This window comes from Argopecten irradians, chromosome 2, assembly GCF_041381155.1.
Source record: "Argopecten irradians isolate NY chromosome 2, Ai_NY, whole genome shotgun sequence".
In the NCBI taxonomy this organism is placed as follows: Eukaryota; Metazoa; Mollusca; class Bivalvia; order Pectinida; family Pectinidae; genus Argopecten; species Argopecten irradians.
Window position 1 is genome coordinate 8,838,075 of NC_091135.1, and position 20,974 is coordinate 8,859,048.

Here is a 20,974-nt window from a genome sequence, read left to right on the forward strand (position 1 = left end):
ATAATGTCCGAATTGCGAAATAATTGGCTCACGAAAAAGACCGGCGAAAAGGTATATTTATACGACACAAACCACTATTTTGAGCTAGAGAAACCACGTGGTATCGTTTTCAAACACTATGGTATATATATTATTTTGAGATATGTCTTTTTTTTCTTAGCTGGCAGATTTAATTTACAAACAGTACTTCGAATCACGGTTGATAGAAATATAACCGTCAAACGCTTTGAATTATATATAAGGTTGACACCTTTTCTACATCGGATTTTATCATTTTTATAACAAACGCCTGCACATGTTTTTCATGTTATATATAGATAAAACGCAAACATCTAAGTGCAGTGCGGGCATATCCAGATTTTAAGTTTACTGGTATAGTAGTATTTTAAGCATATTATACATATTATTTCTTTCAATTTTTACACATTAATTCTTAAACACAGCCAATTACATTCGCGCCGCAAAAACGTTTCAATTATAAATGTATTAACTGCAAATGACACAATTAAATCATATTGATTTTTTAGGAAAAAAACCGTCAAGTTAAGTTTGTTAACATTAATTTCGTGAAGATCTCAAATCTTAAGGAAGTTTTTTCCCACTAAGATATCGTTTCACAGTTGCATGCATAAACCGATCTGAGACGATACTACCAACTATGCCATCTCTACTACGGTAAGAGATGATTTAAGTTTGAAGTCAACAAAAATACTTGATAAAAGCTAAATTGTATAATAATTTTCTTAGCAAATGTATTTGAATCCAAGTATCGTTAGTTTACGGTATAAAGTGGCAATTGAAGATAAGTCGTTGGTTCAGTGTAAGGACACATTACTAGCTTTCACATATCTAATCATTTAAACATTTGTGAATCCGCCCGTTTTATCATAAATGTTCTACAATAGAGTATATAATGCAAATGTAAAACATGAAAAACCCTAGAAACAATTACATATTCAGTATTGGTGACTTAACAAACAGCGCACAATCGGATGACATACCAGTAGAGTACGAAATAACTGATACACACACAACACTGATATTTATCAGACGTATATATAGTACATAGAAAAAAACAACTTCGCCCATTACGTCCATAAGTAGTATTGACGAACATGACAGTTATCCATGATGCATTTCGTCTTACACGTCTCGTGTTTGGTTTTAGGTTAATGTAGGGTCAAGGAGAGAGACGAATCTCAAGGCTGATCATGGATGCGTCGCGTCAGCTTGAACATATCCTGAAAGGGGTTAACAAGCGAGGGCGATGTTGGCTGCGCTTTTAATATCAGATTTGTGGAGTTGCTGCTATCGGCTGAGTCAATCTTATCATTCAAGATGGCCCAAGAGAAATCAAAAAGATTTCAGAACGACGTCATCTGACATGGCATTTGATTGATATGACATTAAAGGGATTACTGGATTTATCCCAGACCTTATAATTGCATATCATGTTTGTGACTAGATTTGATTCAAATAGCAGTCTTTTAATATTATAATGAAACTAGTACTAAGTCAATTTTTGAAGATATACGATTTTCTATTTTATTTTATGTGGTTTGGTCGATGAATAGTCGCCGATAGCAACAAGATGTGATAGACGTTCAAACACATTGATAACAGTAATGCCAAATTCAGGTCCTGGGCTACATTGTATAAAATACGCCATATTCTGCATTGAAAATTAGATATTTGTATTTTTTTTAAATTTATTTTATAATCCCAGTATCATCACGCTAAGCTAAATCCACGGGAACAACTCCGTGTCGTCGGAAAGTGATAACTTGTTAGCTCGAAATCCTTCTCAGTAACAAAGCCTTCAGATGCATGCCACATACGAATGCTTTTTTCGTCGCTACCAATTGGTTACGCTTACTTTCACGAAAACAAAGGGAAAAAAAGAAATAAAAGAAGTTTAATGTTATTATACAAAATCACTTCATCTTCACGTGGGTGAAGGCAAAATTAAATGTCTCTAAAGGAACGAACATGGGTCTTTCTAATGTCACTGCAGGATATACGTTAAAATGACGCTTCCTGGAGAAAACCTTCCATACATATTTACATTTCATAATTTAACTGCTTTGAATTTGTTGCTGTATACATATGAGCATTTAATGCACTGTTTTAATTTTAAATGATAACACTTTTTAATTTTCAAATCAAGATACCGATCCTATAAAATAGCGGTATTTTCGAAATCATTAGATACTTTGGAAAAAAGGTAGATGTTGTTTTTCATTTATTGTCTTGCAGTTGACTTATAACTATAGATAGCGTCAAAATAAAAAAATGAGTTTTGATCATTATCGATCTAACAAAGACAGACGGCCACGCATATGTTATTATATGTACCAAATAAACTACTATGTACATGTATATCTATTTACTACGCACAAATCTATACAGATTGAGGCTAACATACGATTCATATATTGATGATTGATTAAATATTGTGATAAAACACATGGTATCAACTAAACCAAACAAAGTATATTCGGCAATTGAATACAAACCAGTTTATAAAATTAGCATCGAAACACGAATTGCTCCAAAGCACATCGACAACAAATATCTGTCAATTTTTGGAGTGAAACGCAGATTCAAAACATCGGTAATTTGATATATGTAAGGCGCTGTCAAGGAAACATCCGTTATTTCATGAAAATTTTCAATCAGTCCTAGTTTTCCAATATGATAGACAGCAACACAATAAAATATCTTCAAGGATCTTGCTCTGAAAGGTCAAGGATTTTCAGCTGATTAGTTTTGAATGGCAATCAGAGCGGAATTTGATCGCGAGACATCGTTTTTATTCATTTTCTTTACCCGGCATCGGTACGGCAGATCGACCCCAATGCTTCTGAAGGCAGGACTAATTGGCATCCACGGAAGGGCTATATTTCATAGAGTTCCAGGAGCTTGAAATGATCAAATGACAGGAATAAGAATGCATTTTTTCTTGTTCTCCTTCTTCATTGAATTTACACGTATGTAAATGTATGTATCGTGTGTTCCATGAATTCGATGTGTAGAAGTAGGGGAAGTAAGAACTTTTACGGGAAATATCCATTTATTCCCTATTGAATGTGTTTTCGCCATGATTCGATTAGGTATGAAAATACACATTAACTTGGAATGTAGGCGAAATAATTGAATAGTTCAGGGCTGATTCAAAGTAGAATGGACATGTAATAAGATCATTTACTTCTCACGTCGTAGGACGTTTACACATGGTAGGGTTGGTGTCGTCGCACCAAGGTCCAAATCGACTTCACTACATGTTTTGCAGTGACTGGACATTGGTACATCAAGACTAAATAATCATGTTGCTTTCATTCTCTTTTCCTATTGTTTTAAAGTGCTGTCTCACCTAGTTAATAGTACTGTACCATATTGGTGAAGACAATATTATCATTAAAACACTTGATCGCGAATTTTATGTTCGCAAAAAATGCGAGAAGCAAAATATTTTATACGCAAAAAATAAATATGGTTTACAGCTTCAATGTAGTTAATACATGTTTTGAAGATGGAGTATGGTGTATTGATATCACTAAAATAAACAACCGCTATTTGCCATTCAGGTGAAAGAATGATTGACACAAACATGTTTATAAATGAGTTGTGAATATCATATCAGCAGCACTCTAGTGCGTCCTCACTTTGTCTTTGGAATATTGTAAAAAGAAGGTTTTCGTTAAATTATCACAATCATGTAAAATTAATCTCACTTAGAGATCATCGATTTTATACGCTTCAAAAGAATGGTGAGAATATATTTAAACCTATTCCCATGGAAACAGGTGTTTTCGAACTCCCCATCCCCCTCCCCCATTTTAATAGAAATAAAGAAAACAAAACTAATTCTATTGGTATGACCTACAAAAGACCACAGAAACGTAACACATCAGCTGAATTTTAAAGATATGGGTAATTGACCATGCAAGGTACCATGGAAACAGTGATGCGCCAAAATGACTGTTGTCAAGATACTATGAGCGCTTATACTTCCGGATGAGAGAAGTTTTATCTGGAAATTAATCAAGTGTGTTCATATGACCTATTTGTTTTTATTTGTTTTTACACATTTTTTCCTATAGTTTTAGTGTTGAAAATATTGTTTTGTATAACTATGGTTGTATACATTTTAATTTGATCTATAAATAATAACTTTTAAGCAATAGAATAGGTACCCATCGTATTGAATATGCCATTGGTTCTTTATCGAGACCGAATGTCTAAATTTTTTATGAAAATGCTGACATCGACATCGATTCATTACACAATCGAACTTGGCGTTAATTAAATCTGCTAAATTTAGCACGTCAATGATGTGCAGTCTTCCCAGAGAGGAGCGCTGCGATTGGTGTTAGCTTTCCATTTCTTGAAAGAAGCAAGTGAGATTTCAAGTTTAAACGTCGGAAATTAATCGCACTGGCATTATTTATTTCATTGCATTTCCCGAACAAAATGTTAGCATTTTCTCCAGAATTCTAAAACCACTTTTACATAATTGCTTCATTTGAATGATAAATTTGAGAATTTAGTGTTTTGTAAAGGAGAATCGACAACACTGAGAGTAAATCTTCCGTGATGTAAATCGTTCAAATACTATATCACCCGGACCATCCATTTTCGCCGTCGATCAAAGGATTTATAATTAGTGGACTTTTTTTATATCACTTTTAAAACAGTGTAATGTTTAAACCGCTTCTCGTTTAAGGATGTGAGGTTTCGGAAGAATTTTTTCAAATGTAAGGAATTGAGCAACTATCTTTACTTTCGTTAAGATTCTGTAATAGAACATTTTTGATCTCAGTTTGTAATTTTCCATATATAGCCTCAGTGTACTATTTTTTTTTCGGGCGGATTTGTTTTGGCTTAGAAAATAGGTAGTTAGACCTATAGTGTTTAACTGCGCCTCATTACGAAAGGCCAATGGCCTGGCCTAAGCAATTAAATAATCGTGTATCTGGCCTGTTATACACAAACATAATCACTTAAGAACACAACGATTGCTAATGTATTTACTTGACTTAATTTTACTAATTTACAGTATAGTGCATGTATTTTAATTCTGTATAGACATTTTGAAAGTTTCGGAAGTAGGGAAGTTCGAAAGGTGTTGACATTTAAATCTTTTGAAATACAAACAGAAAAAGGAAAAATCTTGAACAAACGATATTTTTTCTCTATCTTCAGTCCAATGATGCATTATGATTTTATTATTACATTAATGTGTTATTTTGTTGGAGATGCATTAGTATTCTTTCCTCTTCGGCTATATCAGTTGTTCATCATCATTGTATTGTTGCTTCTATGTTTATTTATAGTGTTTTACATGTCCATCATGGCCTATTGTTATGCCTTTTGCTTTTGTTGTTGAACGCATATGTTATATATAAACCCAAGTATCTAAAGTTACGGTTGACATTTTTTTTTTGCATAAAATGACATAGTATCTTACATTATTTTAGTACACTACATATCTAATGCACATGTACGATTTCGATTACGATGTCTATTCTATTACGTACATATCTAATGCACATGTACGATTTCGATTACGATGTCTTTCGGTTATGTCATCAGGAATTATTTTAACTAATAGGATCAAGGATATATTACACATCCCGAATATCTTCCTGCTCAAGCATCACAAGTGTACAGCAAAATATAAAAAAAAATTAAACACAATATCAACGCATATACTGTTCTGAACTGGTACGAGAATGTGAATTAAAGTTTTGATTAATTCAGATGAATATTATATTTATAGGAGAAAAGTGATGTGCGGAGCACGTCACGCAGCACAGCACTCCACACCCATGCATCCTAAACAAATCGAAGTGTCGGTATTTAAAACGACATTCGTCACTCTAAGAGACCATGCTGTAATTAAAATGTTTTACTCGCCCAACTGAGAGCGAACCCTTACATACAACGTATTGAATTATATTGTTGACGACGCACTTTCTTAATTTTGTTGGAAGTATTCACTTCATTTTACAAGTATTGTAATTGTCTGAGGAGTCAGGTTTGGATTGTTATTACTTCTAGTATAACAACATATTAAGATGAATTTTACATTAAGGAAACAGTCTTTGCTATTGGTTTTGATATATAATTGTATATATCAAATGATGAGTGGCCCAAAGGGATACAATTGCAACCCAATGGTTTCTTTTCTTCGCACAGAATAAAGGTTAGATTAAAGAACTGTTTAGAGGAATATGGGCTCTAAATACTCGTTTAAGTCTGTCAGTCCAAAGGTGTTTATTTGTGTTTTTTCATGAGTATTCTAATTTAGAGATATACCTGACACACGAATAACGAAATAATGTGGATATAATACAAGAATCATGTCAGGAGTCAAATAAGCATCAATGATGCACCGGCTTGAATTCACTCCAAAAGTCAAGCCAATATTAGAAATAAATTTTGTGGAAAGTGGGCTGACAATGTATAAAGAACAAACAAAATAAGAAGCCACAACAAAATAAAATGTCTAGAAACATAATGGTCGTAAGTCAGGGTGTCTGTTTAGGCCAAGGTAAGAATTTGCCTTTTTTGCACTTAATGAAAACCTATAAAAGTATTGATTTACGTTGAATAGTTGATTGTTTTTCCTCTGCTTCCAGCTCGCCTGTTAATCATCATAGTTACATTACGTAATTGTAATTGATGAATTCAATGACCTGAAGTACCCATCAATGTATGACCTTGATATTAAAGATGGTGATGCTGATCTGTAGATGCCTAATTGGCGATTCTGAAGGCGTAGACTTAGTTGCATAGTTGCAACATATTGGTCTTCTGACCCACGCTGACTACATGAGTGATAATACGTTATACACAACTTATTATGATTCACTATGCTCTTTTAAATGTAGGAATATGAATTATAAATACACATTTAAATATCACGGCTTACAACAAACGAAAGAAGATATAAGGTATATTTACATTGCGTGTGGAATGCATATGAGCACTTGAACGGTTATCGCATTAGGTGAAACAGGTCATTATATACGCCATCATGATTATATGATTAAGCTGAACGTATTTTTTTCATTTAAACTTGAATTTATTGTCATTGGAAGATCGTAAAAAGAAACTGTGGGTCTTATCGTTTTTTTCCCTTTACTAGTAGCTTTGTTCTTTCGAACGTTTTCTATGACAAAATATGACAAAAGGTGAATGAATGTTGAGCATTCCTTAAGGATAAGGACCCTATGGCTAATACATATTGTATTATCCTAATCAAAACTCGAAAGGGAGCTTGGCCATTTGTTAGCCGTTGTTAGTATAGTGTGAGTGAGCTGTGGCGTGTTGCGCGGTGTCGCTGGCAGCAAATTTCACTTAGATAGTTCTGTGAGTTAGGCAAAATTTCCACATTGCATGGAAAGGCAACATAAACCAGTCTCTTAACACGAACTCAACCCTCGCTAACTTGGTGATAATAATTACAATAAGCAAAACAAGAACCAAATTGTGACGAAACCAACGTTTGGGGCTAGTATTGTAAGATCGCAAAGGAAATAATCACCCATTGTATGCAGGCTATTATCAACTTATATTTAGACATAGGTGTACAATTAGTGTAATTTAGAGGTCAGAGTTATTAAAACATACCGGTCTCAGTAGACTGTCCTGCATTGTCAATCAGCCGTTGTTGATACCATTTAATCCTTGATGTATTCAATGAGGACCGGCGAGACTAATACCAGCCGAAGTGTATATAAAAAGCTTAAATAAGATTATGTTTGATCCTCTCAGGAGATATAGTGAAGCTTTGGTGTAATGACGATCTCGAAGAAAAACTGAGACCCAAATGTACGATAATATATTGGCTTTATAGGGCCTAGGGACGGAATGACGAACCTCTAGCCACCATCTAAACTAGGAAGCAATTGTCTGGTGTCCAGAATGTTTATGGTTTCTTTTGGTCGTAATAACACATAATCTACACCTTGTTGGTTTGTAATTATTTGTATCTATTCAAAGAATTGCTAATAATCTATTTAGGACAAGCGATAAGGAGCTAAACTAGTGTATAACGTGTTCTTTTCGCAATACTTTGTTTCCTTATTATTATTTTTGTTTAGAAATTTTAGATAATAAACATCGAGATATTTTAGTAAACAGTTTTACTGTGAAACAGAAAATCACCTAAAGAAAAGTAATTAAATCTTATATCAAGTGGAAGTTTGCGTTGTTTATGCTTTCGTTAATTGTATTTTATGTACGGAATATTGAATTTGGCTTCATCTGGTTCCATGTTACAAGTGGTTGGCATGCTATAATCGTGTAACGCAACATCTTAATTGATTCAAATACGAAAGGGGTTACCTTGAATGCAAAATTGATGTAAGAAGTAGTCATTAGTTTTGTGACTTATTTATTGACTTTTAAGAAAACGAGGAACCGTATACTTGAACCCCCAAATGACAAAGAATAACGAGATGCTTGAAGATGTTTACTTCAGCAGGGAATCAACTAGCAAGCATTGTAGATAAGATCAATAACAATAGCATTGTTTTCTTCACGCTGCGATGCAGTGATCCTAAGATGTTTTGTTTTTGACTTGCAATTGCCTTCCAGACTTCCGATCTTATAACTGCTTCAGTCAATTGGTGGCGGCGGTAAAAATCGCCGGATATCCCAGTGTCATGCTACATATAATGGCACTAGTAGTGGCTATCATATCACTACGCGTATTGTATCCATGGGTCAAGTTATGATGGAGACGATCAAACCTATCCTTAACGTCACAGATTTGTAACGGAACGTCTGGGCAGACAGACATTTGTATCAATCCTGAGTACTAGTGTTTCCTCTTCTATGCTAGACTCTTCTTAGCACTTGATTACATGGTTAAGCACTAAGCGTTCTCCGATAACGATCGAAACGGCATTTGACTTTTCATGGGTAATCATTTGTTCTGTACATATTCGTCGTATTTTGCCAGTGACTTTCTTACATGTTTTTATGGTAGAAGTGTTATTTTATTTCCTATGGCCATTTAAATGATTGTCTTTCCTTGTTTATCCGATTTAAAGATTATCACGTATTTTCCATTTTGGAGATCAATGGCCATCTCTTTATGTATTTGTGCGTTTAACTTTTATGGAATTCCACCAAGGCGAACTTACTATTAACACGAGCAATAGCACAACTCACTATATTACTTTATAACCTACATATGTACAATTCATCCTCGTGACTCCAAAGGGTTCCGATCGCCTTCGATCTTTACATCCCTGGACTTTCTCATAGTAAAACTGGAGGTAAGAGAATAGGTAATTTAGTCCTTTGATGAATATCAAAGGAGCCGTATAACGGTACACTGTGGTCGACTGTGTGGCTTCGAAGTAGGGGGTCGCTGTCTCTGGTTCTCTCTGTAGTCTTCAAAAATATTTCATGCAGACCCGTGATTGGTTCAGATTTGTTCCACTGAGCTGCCTTCAGTTTTAATATGAGATAGTCCAGGGGTGTACAGATCGTAAGTGATCGGAACCCCTGTGGTATCAAGGATGCCTACAATTATGTATAAATATAAACGAGTAGTTAATAACGAGAAGACGCGCATTGGTTGATTGGTATAAAAGACATGGAAACAAAGTATAAATAAAAAAAAAATTGTCAGGAGTATCTATGAAAGTTGACCTACAGACGGAACTATTGCATGTTTGTTCATATCTAATTCTGAAGCAGAGGGAAACGACAAAGAAAAACAGAATTCAGAAAGCTCATAATTGCAGTCTTAACGCCATTCCCTTGTCGAACAGAGAGTCTAACTGATATCACGTATGTCTAACAAATAAAAGTTACTTCATAACTTAACACCTCACTAGGTTTATTAAGACGGATTTATTCCTATAAAATATAATTACATTTTCTTTTGTGTGTTCGCTTTCATTGCGATGATATATAAGCTTACGTGTGGATTGAGTCGTCTTGATTTAATGATAAAATATCATGAGTTAAGATATAGACATTTTCTTTATGTAAAACGCTGGAGTCCCTTCGATATTAATCTTTGTTAGATGACGTATTTTCAGAAATTGTGTTGTCAATCTTTTTATTTGAAACAAATTGTGACGAAGCTATTCGAAGCTATTCCGCGACTAAGTCCTTGAAACGAATTAAGTTTTGTTCTATGCGTTTTCTAATAATGTTTATTTCTGTTTTTAATTGGCTTCTCTCTTTTCGGGACTACTTATGTACAATAGATACAGTGATATAGTGAAGTGAAAGCGGTGCAATAATATTAGTCGGTGACTAAGCAAACGATGAATCTTAATTTTGAAGCCATGACCTTGTTCCGCTGCTTACTTTGTCACTTTTATTTTTATTTCATTAGGGTAATGAAAAACCGAAGCGATCAAAGTCGTTTTGCATTTGTACAATGGTGGTATATCGAGACAACGTATTTTTTTACAGTTCTTCAAATGTAAAATTCTTTGCTCTCTCCAGATATTTGCAACGTTATCTGGGTTTGTTTTTCCTGATTTTATCGATGGCAGAAAATGTAACATTTGACAATAAAGTGCAATATATACATGTATTGTCAACAAGACTTGAATCTTACATTTGTTAATGTATTGTTACATAAACTGATGAATGAACTCTTAAAGAGCAATAAGGCATTTCGTCGTATACATCCTGTGCAATCAAAAACCATCTAGGAACAGTAAAAAAATGTTCTTTTTTCAATACACAACTACAGTAAAACCTGTCTAGGCAAAGTAACCGTGGCGTTGTAGAAGAAAAATAAAAACTGAAATATAAGTTTAAAGCATTTTCATTAACTACAAAGTGCAAATGCGTTGAAAATGAGATCATGGATGTTAGACTTCAATTAGCTGTTTATATTTCAAGGTACGCGATATTCGGGGTATAAGCACAAACATCTAAATAAATCAAATATATTGCTGTTGATCCCTTATAAAACAGCTAATCGGGAAGAAAAAAAAATCATGAAACAAATTTATTTAGTTACTTATAAAACAAAATATATAAGTTATGTTTTAGAATTGTGGTTATTGTACGGAAGTTTTCATAAAAAATACCAATCCAAGCATCAACCGAAGATAGTGTGTATTATATGCTGGTATCATTATAAAGACATTTTCTTAAATTGTATTCACATTTCTGTGTCTCAATATGTACTTAGTGTATAGTTTCATTTGGTGAATTCGTTTATAATCCTTGCGACCAGGAAGTAGAATACAATAGGACGTAGCCAGGGGTACCAAATGTCTTCTATGGACATCGAGGGAATTTGGTTGCATGAACCATTTGTTTTATTTGCTATGTGCAAGACACTTACTTCTTATTTGTATTCCAAGTAACATGTATTGAATCTCATTAAGAATAAGTATGGGCTCAATAATATGTCAAATTGTTCTATTGACACGGCGTGATGCAGTCAGTTTTGTTTAAATCAACATTTTTAAATGTTTACATGCTACAATAACCGATATAATATCTTCTCGTTTTTGCTCCCGCCGCTAATGTTGTTACATGCATAACAAAACTTAAGCTTCAAATCAGATTTATACATTTTTGATATTTTTTTTTAGATACACCTGTATTTACCGCAAGGGGCTTTACGTATTTGTATAGGTGTTCAGGAGAACAATAGGCGCAGTATCTTCAAGAGAAACGTAGAAACGATCACGATTTGGCGAAGTCATATACGGATTTAGACCTGATGAACGCATACGATAACAACAAATGACAACTCGTCGAAATGTCTCAAAAATATATAGCAGAACATATGAAAGGTAAGAGTTCAGACGCAAATGAGATACTTAAGGATTTCGATATAATATGGTCAGCATGGATATCTAAATGGTATCCAATTGTATAAATTTGAAAATGGAAAGCATTTAAAACTGGTCAATGATGCTAAACGCTTTTATCGGCAATTTATTTTCCAATTAAGTAAAAAAAAAGGTGTACACTTCATTTCCTTTCCTTTACATGACTTTTCATGTAATATCAGACTAAAGCTAGCCCCACTTGTCAGAGTATGTCGACTACGGCATAACCAGTTATGATGTGAACAAATGGATCAATCACGTATCATTTATTAATTTCAATGGGTAATTAAGTACTTTAATGGTTAAATGTAAACAGGATAATCTGTTAATCGGTTGTACTTTTGATATATTAGACTTAATCCCAATAAGGTTAAGTACCTGCGTGGGTATTAAGATTATTTCATTGACACGCAAGCTGTGGATGCAATGATTACACTTCGAGTGCTACACCCACCATGATATCAAATGTAATTTATTCAATTGCTGCTTGGCAAATACCTAAATAGTACCTGGCTGTATAATATATTAGAGAATAATTTTATTTATTATTTTATGTATCATTCAGTTCTACATTGACACGTACTTTTTTCATGACTAATATATTACAGTATATTGTACATCGCTATGCAATTCATGATCGTATTAAAAGTTTCTTGTCACTTTATATTTCAAACATAATTATACGCCTAGCGACCAAAGAAAGAGTACTTACCAAATATCGGAATTTTATCTAGAACGCCTTGGAAAATATTTCAATAGTGACGCCCCATTTAATTGTAACAGTAAAGATAATTTAAGAACGGTTTCCAATTGTCCTTTGTATAAAGCTATCTCCCTGGAGCATACCGTTATGACACCAAACAGCATGCATTGTACACCACCCGATCACATTATACTGACAACAGTCAAAACGGTACTTACAATTATCCTAGCGATTTATCTAAATAACAGACAGAGTTTAATAAAATATCTCATTTCACAACAATAGTACAAAAGATTACCATATAAAACTTTGTGTAGTGTATTTATGGTTGAACTAAAACATTTTGTTTTCAAAAGAATCAACTGTTATACTGTTTGATTTTGATATTGAATATCTTATCTGTTTACATTTTGAATTTCGTGAATTGAATATGAATATCCTATTGTAGCAATCGTCATTTATTTTGTACCTTAATCCATTAAGATAACAATGATCGCAGAATTTAATGTGGCATTATGTTAAGTTCACTTAGGGAATCAAGTGGCTGGCTGAAATATACAACAACCATTATTCATGTTGTATATAAAAGTTATCAACGGATACATACTAGATACTCATCATATGATGTGTCTTCCGGATGAATTTTTTTAACACAATGGATTAAAAAAAGATTTTTGAAGTAGTTTGAAAAGATTTTATCACTGTACTATTAGTACATTTACATGTATGTAAGTTCTTCATTTATCGAACTGGTACACATATGGAAGTTTGCAGGCGGACACTTTTGCATGTTGAGTTAGTAGGCATTACGATTAGATGTTTTGATATTTAGGGAATTTGCTCTTTATCTGATCGACAAACATTGTATTTACTCTTAATTGTCTTAATGAATATTTCCTCAGATGATGGATTATTGATTTAGAAATTGATCCTATACTACTCATTTCATTACCTTTTGTTGAGGTTTCACATTTTAGATTTACACCATGGTCTGATGTTATCTAGGTAGTAGATTATTTTAACGACGATGTGGATTCTGTGACTATTTAGCGCGGTTGCATATATATATAATGATTATATTTTTTAATCCTAACTTTATCTAGTTATTTTCTAATATAATATTAGAGTCGACAGTGGCGTCGCTAGCAGCAATTTAATGTGCACGCAAAGTGGAGTCCGAGCGCCGAAGGGGCGAGAAAATCGTTGTTTGGGGGGTCAGGGGGGAGTGTCCCCCCTAGAAAAACCCCCGATTTAGAATGACAGAGATGAGTTTTACGATGTATTTTTATGATTTTAAAACGTTCTTAACGTAGGCTAGTTATTTTGAGAAGAAAAAATAACACTGAAACGGACTAATTCATATTGCAGATAGAAAATTACCTGTATTAAGAAATCATTATTGTAAATGTCGCCGAAGGCGCGAGAATTTATGTGTTTTGGGGGTCCCAAGTCGAATAATTTTTGTTTTTGAGAATTGATTGATGTGTTTGCAGTTGCGTTTTTGCGTCAATGGTAGCTACGCCACTGGTCGATAAAATACATTTTAAAATTACGAATAAAATATAATTATAATATCTTTCAAACATATACAGCTTTGTTTCAGATCAATACAAGTTTATCCCACGATGGTACATGTATTATAGAAAGAGTAATTCGTACAAATCATAAAGACTTTCTTTATTTCATCTTTTCCTCGACTTTGATTTGTAATGAATATAATACATTTTGCTTTATTTGTTATGTAAACTTAACAAATTCTAACTACATGTGTGGGAGGAGTTTCTGTCGGTGTATTGCGGTTGAAATATGATTATACATTCAACACACAAAAGAGAAGTATAATAAAATTACTCACCCATCCTTAGTTTTATCTCCGCGTTGTATATTTCCATTTCAAATGATGTTAAAACGAATCATGTTTATCACTTCTGTCGACGTTACTATTTCACAATATTGCAATGTAAACTTAACCACTGTTTTAAAATTCTCTTTATGTTGTCATTTTAATTCAAAATGCACTGCTTTTCCTATGTTTGGTACGCAGAGCAGTTTATATATAAGCATCCTCTCGAACACAAATTGCAATCACTTTTTCACTGAAAGACCATAAATGGCCATTTTGATATTTTATGAACTGACTGTCAGCTTGTTTAAGAAAGATATATATGTGATCTACTAGTTTTGGACTTATAGTCCTGTATACATTCCACCTGTTACCGCTTATGCCCAACATGTGTATATAGACTACGCCAGCTTAAGCTCAAACTAAAGGGGTCCTAATGTGTCCATGTTTAAGACCTAAGCATTTAAAAACCTAACCCGTTTTATACTTCTCTGTCAACAGCGATTAGCAAATTTGAAAGATTGAAGATGGGGATAAACTTTAGATATACAGTTATAAGTCCCAGTGGTTTTATAACACAAAGAGGTCGATACAAGACGAAAGGCAAGGGAGCTGTTTCTCTTCGGTGCAAATTCACTGAGATTATTGCTCGAGGATCTTTAATTTGAAACATTAATGTTTTAAGCCATACTATATTTTTCTTGTTTTCTTTTTTCGTTCGTTTAACTATTCTTTGAGGTTTTCAAAGTTCGATGAACTTTACATACTCGTGGCTATTACGAAATCACATTCCCAGGAATAAAAGTGTTTAAAGGATATGAACAGAGTAAATGAAATTATGAAGTTTGTTGTTACCATAACTGGTCATTTTTGCAAGTATTGGGGGATGATAGAATCCTCAGAAGTTCCGCGATAGAGATATGATGAACTAACAGTAAATTTGTTAGCCTCAATAGAACTAGTCAAATACATGGGCTGGGCAATACGTCTTTTATCTGTTTTAACCTCACCAGCTTAGGGCGATGGTATTCATGTGGTCTGGGGTTTGTCGGTAAACGTCCTATTAACAACCGTGGTAATTCAAGGACGTATCAGGTTTTTTAGTGAAGGAAAACCGGAAAACCCAGAGAAAAAAACACCGACCAGCGGTGTGTTCCCAGTTCCTGGTGACTGTGCAATATTAAATTCGAACTCAATCCAGAGGGAATGGGCTCATATTAACCAATCGACTACCACGACTCCCATAGACTTCAATTGATACGGAGAAGTATACACGATAAATGTTATAGTGTAGCTAGGCGGGTAAACAAATTAAAAAAGAAACCAGACTGTTCACAGAATTGTGACACTAAAAGTGTGTTGTACTTAAGGTCCTGACTTTTTTTCTGATGCAGTATCAAAACAGCTGGTATCTTGAAATTCAAGAAGTATCTAATTAATATTTTTAATTATTCCTGTAGCTATATCTCGTTTATTGCATGTAGGGAATGATTTCGCTGCATCAGCACTTCATCTGCCCATGTACACATTTGATCAATCGTATGGCTGTATGATTACTTTCGACAAATTGTATTTTAAAATATTGATTTTTTTTCTTTGTTGTGTTCAGATTAATATTTCGGCCATGAAAATATTTCTCATTTGAGTCCATACTTTGTAAAGCATAACATTTCAATACATAAAATTGAATTTTATATTGCACATTACAGCACTTCAGCTTCTGTCACGAACCATAATTCTGTAATATGCGAAGATGGTTTTCAACATGATGAACTGCAATACACAGAAAGTAGAGTAAACTCTATTAAAAGCGCGAAACGGTCTATGATGAGCGTACATTCCGGTATGAGACATATAGCTCAATCAATCAAGAAATATATTTACATCAATCCATATCATTCTATCTAACTCCAGGAATTCCTTATTCCTTGATTGACACGTTTGTCTATGGAATCATTACGCCGTCTTCGGTTCAGCCAGTCAGAGGCGACGTTACCATGACGACGTCATATTTTAGTTTATGCGATGATAACACATAATCAAAGCCAATGAAAATGCTTGTTATCAGAATGAAAAAAAAAATCATTAATAATAGCAATGCATGTATATCATGATACTCTAGAGCATAATTAATCTTTCAGGTCTTAACTTATTTTTCATAATAGAAATGTAGGGACTTCAGAAGCCTATTGGAAGAATAAGCCATATGTTTTAAAGTGATGAATTTGCAAATCAAATTACTTAGTATTATATCACACCTGAGTATGTTGCTACGTATCGTAATCATAAACCTGCAACTATGACTATTAAGATACCCATTGTTCTTGTTGGGTCTTACACAGGAGTATCACCGGGATCCACTCTTGATCGTAATACTCCTCGCTACACTTACCACGTAAATGCCCATAAATTGTAATAGGCCAATAAACCAGGGTAAACATATTTAAGATATTGATTAGACGAGGCACTCATTGCAAAGTCAACTTAATGAGAGCTTAATCAGGTGTTTCGGAAGAACGAGCGTTCCTAGTTTAATTTTAAAAGGTCAGTCTAATGGGTATCAGCGCAATCCCATATCACACGATAATTCCATTGAACATCGTGTTACTTGAATTAAATCAATGCAAAAACAAGATCATACAGTGCAAAAGAAACATTAATGGATCTGTAATTCAAGGCATGAAACTTAATCAATAGATTCTTAAACAAACTATCAAACCTCTATGATTCCACTAGCTGTAACAATATCATTAGCGGGAACACATACATTAATATGTATATTTTGAGATTTACTACATTTGAATTTTCCTAGACCACGATTGAGTGTATACCACAACAACAACCATCACATAACAACAATGAGCTATCATCGACACTTTTGTATTGTCCTGCTTGGGCTTACATGCGTCCGAACACATTAAGGACAAAATATTACATATTAACATCATGCGATGCCAATAAATCAAACATGACAGTTTACATTTTTCCACATAAGTAAACATACAGATTGTATATATTCTTGTGTACGAACTGTGCATTAGTAGCCAACATATCCACGTAAAACAGAGAAATATACATTTGATACATTTCTGGTAAACATTGGCTTCGTGACAGGTAATATATCTGTCTGATACTATACTCTATGATAGGAGAAATAGATGTGAACTTTTTCACCGTGACCAACGAAGACAAAAGCCTAAAATTAGATCGTCTAGTCAATCAATCATTGTTTAACAGCCACAGGCAATATTTCGCGTGCTTTTGTCGGTTTTTTCAAACGTTTGGAAAACAAAAGATAATGGTTCGTTAATTTCACAAAAAAAAACCTGTCCTTGAGCAGGAGTGAGGAGCAGAAAAAAATATTGATAGTTTAACACGTTGTTCCTATCACTCTTTTCCGAGGATAAAAATAATCTGTCTAGGGCATGTGATGTCAAAGCTCCTTATTAAGTTTTGTGAAAATACCAGGTATTTGCGATAACTAGGTACTGTAAAGGCCTGCAAAGAATGATGGACACCAACTAAATATAACATAGAATAACTAAGACGCAGCGTTGATCAATAAGGGGCAAAAGTATCAATTGAATATGTAGGTTATATAGACGTCATATGAAAATCCGAATCATGTGGTGATGGATTGCAAGCGTTATCGATGACAATCACAACACCGATCTTTGTAAAACGCCAGGGTCTCAAATGGAAATCGCTGACGTCAAGGAATCAAAGTGACAAAGTACAGAGAAGTGAAAAAGTCAGTTCTTATATGTTAAGAGGAATAGTGAGATCATGATTACAACCATTAAAGCGTTTAGTCTTCACCAGTCAGCATCTCTGGAACGCTTGATGCCAACCTCTCACTAGTGGGTAGACCTTTATTACACAGACAATGATATTAAAGCTAAACCCCGTGACAACAAAAGGACTTTCAACAACAATAAACCTGAGGCGTTATTTTTAAGCACGAGCGGGGAAACAATAGGTGACAATGCAATCTCTCTAATTACCTTTTCTCTAGGTGTCTATCGCATTTCGTTCGTCACCGTCCTTGTCACCAGGGCTTGAACATAAACCTTAAGAGTCTATAATTTAACAACCAATATATAATTCCTCAGTGTTTTACTGTACTGTCATGTGTAAGTTTCTCTAATTAACATAGACATTTTGATACTTTGAAAACCAATTCCGACATTTTAAGGTAATTACAAATGTAAAGCTTAATGTTTAACACCTTAAAATTTTAACGACGCGTCAATTTAGATGACATTTTGATTTAATGGACGTTTATTCCTGGACGAATGGCGACATAATTATAACAACCATTAAATCGATTAAAATAATTATACTAACTTTCATTTCTATGTCTTTAGTTGTTCATATGATATGAATATACATGTATATAGCCGAGAGAGTGAGAAAACAAGATGGTACAATACACAAGGTAGAAATACTGTACAAATAAGAGCATATATAATGGTAATTTAACGGAAGTATTTTTTATTTTTGCCATATTGGTACATAGAAAATGTAATTCTAAACTTCCCATTATATGCCGCATAATTAAGAATACTTCTTTGCCAATACTAATCAAGAGCCTAAATGTAAACAATATCGATATTTAAGTTTGCATTTGATAATGCGAAACAATAACTAGTGATTTTCCTTGTCTCTTGAAAACAAAAAATATCAATAACTGAATGATCTTACGCTAGAATTATACCAAAAACAAAGGATTAAAATGTATTTGTAATCAAAAATATGGAATCCGGATAGATAGAGCTACACACATCACTAGCGCGATTCTTTACCATTGTAGTATATATAGGGCGATGGCGCGATATAACTCAGCCAAGTAAGTACTTCTGTATATTTTTTTTACCGTTTGAAGTAGACCCTTTGCATTGAATCAACAACTTCACTGTTACGAAACAGCCGACAATGCCTCTCTATAGTATATACACAGGTGAACAAGTACCATGAACGACAGCTTATCTAGCTGATTACAGTTATACATAATTCATAAAAATGTACTGCTCACCGAGTTCCTTGATGTGAGGGTAATTCAGTTCGTATTCAGTGGAGAAAAACAAATTTTCAGTTGGGACTGATGAGGGATATTACATCAGTGGTATAGCTACATATAAGTAGGTCTACAAAGAACGTTGCATTTATTAGATCAATACCAATGAGACAAGAAATATTTAACAAGAAAAAACAATTATAATAAAATTAATTTTTCGCAACATGTAGCAATCAATGTATTGCCGTATAGACGGCTATTTTCGTGTACACGATATTTTAGCGTTTTCGCGTGACATTACAATGGTCACGAAAAAATGATCCTTGCAATTTTGGAAAATTGCTGAATTATATCAAAACACAGGTTGTAAAGCCGGATCGCTAAATTCTAAAACATCTCAAACGCAATATTCTTGTTTTATGTTAAATTCTCAAACATTTTGAGTATTACAAATCGGAATCCGAATATACGCAATCATTCAATGTTTTTAAATTTATACTTTTCAGTTTGGTTTGACGACCGCGTATTCTCGTCCACGCGATTGGGGATTTCGTTTCACGAATTTCAGGTTTGACATTTCGACATTTCCCAAGCCGTGATGGGATTTCAATTCTGTAGGGACGAAATAGTTGTGTTGTAAAACCTTGGAGCAAGGTCGTTTTTATTTAACATCTCAAAATATGTTTTGCTTGCACAACAACCATGTTCTAGCTACTGATGTTTGTATAAAACATCAGTGACACTTATATGGTTTGCCTTAGCCGATACACTGTACTTAAGGCGGATCATCTGACGATTTTGATAATATATAACAGTATTATAAAAAAGGTGTGACAGTGAATAATAACCAGGAAGAACCGTATCTTTGTGATTTATTACATTATCGATAACGCCGACTGTGTGTACCTATTTGTTAATATCAAATAATGTAATATACATATCTGAAATTCACATCGATTTTAAGTTCTTCGCATAAGTTTTTTTAAATCACCATATCAGGTTTGCTAAATAAGAAATCATAGCTTGCAGTTTGCTTACGTGAAATAACTGATATTGAATAGACAAGCGAATCCTTACAGGAAACTTACATGTTTCGCTGTTTCTAAATGCGATTTATCTGTCCCTTTGTTTTTATTTTCAAAATATGAATGTGTTAAGATTTCAACGTAAAATATGAAAAAGAGAACAATGGTTAAACATACGAATTCATCTAAAAATCTATCTGGTTAACATTTCAATGCAAGTACATATATCAAACCAGATATGAATGTGTCTTTATATAAACTGTGCGAACTCTTTCATTTATCATATTCCTGGTAACAGTATTGTCAGTATACTGTATATCATATATTTTCACAGAAACTTGAATTCGCATTTTAATGCGTACATGTACATCAACAGTTTTGCGACAATTGAATTTCGAGGTTTTCGCAAAAATCATTCAATGACCTTATACTTTGTGTTCTTTAACTGCGATACAATTTTCGCGATGTCCAACCGTCCGCCAAGATGCGAAAATAAATCGCGCTTCGTTTAGAGTAAAATTAGGAAAGGTGTCTGACAAACTATGAAATAAG

At 33.8% G+C, this 20,974-nt stretch overlaps 1 protein-coding gene across 1 annotated transcript in view; it reads right to left on the reverse strand.

Moving 5' to 3' along the window:
* Positions 1-14,729, reverse strand: part of LOC138314363 (corticotropin-releasing factor receptor 2-like) — a 112,818-nt gene extending 98,089 nt beyond the window's left edge. The window contains exon 1 of the mRNA XM_069254665.1: positions 14,393-14,729. The gene's annotated coding sequence lies outside the window, so the exon portion shown is untranslated. The remainder of the gene's footprint in view (positions 1-14,392) is intronic.
* Positions 14,730-20,974: the final 6,245 nt, after the last annotated feature.